General features: G+C 42.4%; 1 pseudogene; it reads right to left on the bottom strand.

Annotated features, from left to right (window-relative positions):
• Window positions 1-747: 747 nt before the first annotated feature.
• LOC111168820 (ras-related C3 botulinum toxin substrate 1 pseudogene) lies at window positions 748-3005 on the bottom strand (annotated as a pseudogene).

Below are 3005 nucleotides of genomic sequence, written 5' to 3'. Positions count from 1 at the left end.
ACGTTTTGGAAAGAATACTTGTCCCAAAAGATGGAGAGGATTGGGGGAGGGCACAGCCAGGATAAGCAGGGGAAGTTGGAGGGCTGTGGCTGTGATCGGGAAAGAGGAGATGGCACCTGAATTAGGGAGCACTTGGTGGATGAGCAGAGGAAGGGAGAGAAGAGGACGGAGCTAAGGGGTTTTTTTAAAAGAGTTTTTTTGCTGTGGACCATTTTTAAAGTCTTTATTGAATTTGTTACAACATTGCTTTTGTTCTATGTTTTGGTTTTTTGGCTGCGAGGCATGTGGGATCTTAGCTCCCCAACCAGGGAGCAAACCTGCACCCCCTGCACTGGAAGGCGAAGTCTTTTTTTTTCTTTAATTTTTTTAGTGGGGTATAGCTGTTTTACAATGTTGCGTTAGTTTCTACTGTATAGTGAAGTGGGGTAGAGTTCCCTATGCTATACAGCAGGTTCTTATTAGTTATCTATTTTATACATATTAGCGTATATATGTCAATCCCAATCTCCCAATTAACCACTGGACCGATCTAAGATTTTTTCTGGAGGTAGAATGTGTTGGGTGTTGGTGACTGCGAGGGGGGTGGGGTGTAGACTTGAGTGTACACCAGGGCTCCTGGGTGTACAGGGGAGGCCCTCGTGGGCAAAGGATGCGGCATGGGAAGCAGCTTCATCTTTGAATTCAGTGAGCAGAGAGCTGTGTGACGTCCCTGGGGCATCCTGATGGGTGGGTTGGATGCTGGGACCATTTATATAGCAACAGAAACAACAAATACAACGAGATAAGTCTCACCAAAGTTGTAAAGACCTGTATGCAGAAATTTGTAAAATTTTCCTGCAGGTTATAAAAGAAAACCTAATACTTTTTTTTTTTTTTTTAGGGCTAAACTTTAGTAGAATGTGAAAGTTTGAACTCTTACACTTTAAACAAACAAAACCTAGAAATTACTGATTGGTTCAAAACGATTTTATGGAAAATCTAATCTGTTAACAAAAACTTGGCACTGAGTGCGAAGGCTCCACCGTTTGAGCAAAGCGTACAAAGGGTCCTGGGGCCCGGACATTCACAACAGCAGGCGTTTTCTCTTCTTCTTCTTGACCCGGGGCGGGCGGGGGGCAGCGGCGAGCAGAGAACCGCCCGGATAGCTTCATCAGACACTGTCTTGAGGCCTCGCTGTGTGAGCACCAAGCACTCAAGGCGTTTGACAGCACCGATCTTCTTGGCCATGGCCAAGCCCTGCGGGTAGGTGATGGGTGCCAGCTTCTTCTCCTTCAGTTTCTCAGGCATGTCTTGATCATCCCTCAGATCAAGTTTCGTCCCCACCAGGATGATAGTGTTGGGAAAGTGGTGTCGCACTTCAGGGTACCACTTTGCGTGAAGATTTTTAAGAATACATCTGTTTGTGGGTAGGACAGGGGACGTAATCGGTCATAATCTCCTTGTCCAGCTGTGTCCCACAAGCCCAGATTCACTGGTTTTCCATCCACCATAACATGGGCAGAGTAGTTGTCAAAGACAGCGGGGATATACTCTCCAGGAAAGGCATGGGTCGTATAACTGATCAGGAGGCCGTGTTTATAAACTGGAAAATTTAATATCACAATATAATCTCCCCCAATTTATCTAATGATTTAATACAACTCCAATCAAAGCTCAACAAGACCCTTTAAGAACTTGTCCATTTGCTTCTAAAATTGGAATTCATTAGAATTGTCTTCTAAAGAAGGAATGTAGTCTTGCTCTGCCAGGTACCAAGACATTATAAAACTTTAGTAAGGGATGCTGTGTGGTATTAGTTCAGGGGTAAAAAAAAAAATGACCAGTGGAACAAATAGAATGTTCCTAAACATATGGACCTTCTATTAATGACTCAGGTCACATGGCAAACCAGCAGGGAAAGAAGTGAGTTTTCAGTGTGTACCAGGAATAATTGGTTATCCATATGGAAAAAATTAAATTATACACAAAAAATTAAATTATCCTCTCCAGATGGATTAAGAACTTGTGTCAAAGCAAATATCTAAAGCAAAATTTTAAAATCTTTAGAAGAAAATATAGGTGAGGATTTCTGATTTCAAGGTAGGGGAGGATTTCTTAAAGTACAAAAAGCGCTAACATGAAAGAAAAAGACTGATATATTTAAATTCATTATTAAGATTAAGAGCTTCTGTAAGTCAAAAGACAATTTAAATCAGGTAAAAAGAAGTCACAGTATGAGACTATACTTGCAAAACATGACTGACAAAAAATTGCTGTCAAGATTAAATAAAGAACACCTCAAATCAGTAAGAAGAAAGAAAAAAACCCAATGGGCAAAAGATAAAGCAGCTGTTGCACAAAAGAGAAAGCACCTGCAGAGGTACTGAGTGACACGAGTGATTCAGACATGCATACAGGCTACAGCAAACTACAAGATTGTTCTATTGGCCAAAAGCAAGAAGTCTGATGGTACTAAGTATCAGCTTACACAGGCTGAAGGGCATGTGATGTAGAACGATCACTGTAGTGTGATCTTATAAAGGAGCATTTACGTGCCCTCTGACTCAGCAATTCCACTCCTTAATGTGTACCCAAGACAGAAACCTGGGCGTGTCTACCAGAGGAAATGCACAGAAATGTTCATACTGGGAAAGAAACTGGAGATAACCCCAAAGCCCACCTACAGGAGACTGGGTGAATAAAATGAAGCACACTCACATATTGGACATCACACAGGGATGAAAATGAACGATCTGCAATTGAGCATAAAAGCCACGTTGGGAGTGGGTCAGTCGTCGACACCCCAGCTGTTGCCTCGTGGGTCACGGTGACCTGCCCAGCAGAGCCTTTCCTGAATTCCTGACCTACTACATTGTGAGCGAAATAAAACAAAACGGAGGTTCTAAGACTCTGAGTTTTGGGGTGTTTCGTTACACAACACTAGAAAACCAGAACTGCATTTTTTACTCTTTCCATAACCTGTGCAAAAGCGTCTGCTTACTTTTCCCCCTACGTTTGAACGCCAT

Source organism: Delphinapterus leucas, chromosome 10, assembly GCF_059928025.1.
Source record: "Delphinapterus leucas isolate spDelLeu-1000000601 "Yukka" chromosome 10, BTC_Dleu_Yukka2, whole genome shotgun sequence".
Lineage (NCBI taxonomy): Eukaryota > Metazoa > Chordata > Mammalia > Artiodactyla > Monodontidae > Delphinapterus > Delphinapterus leucas.
This window is presented reverse-complemented; position numbering and strand designations above follow the sequence as displayed.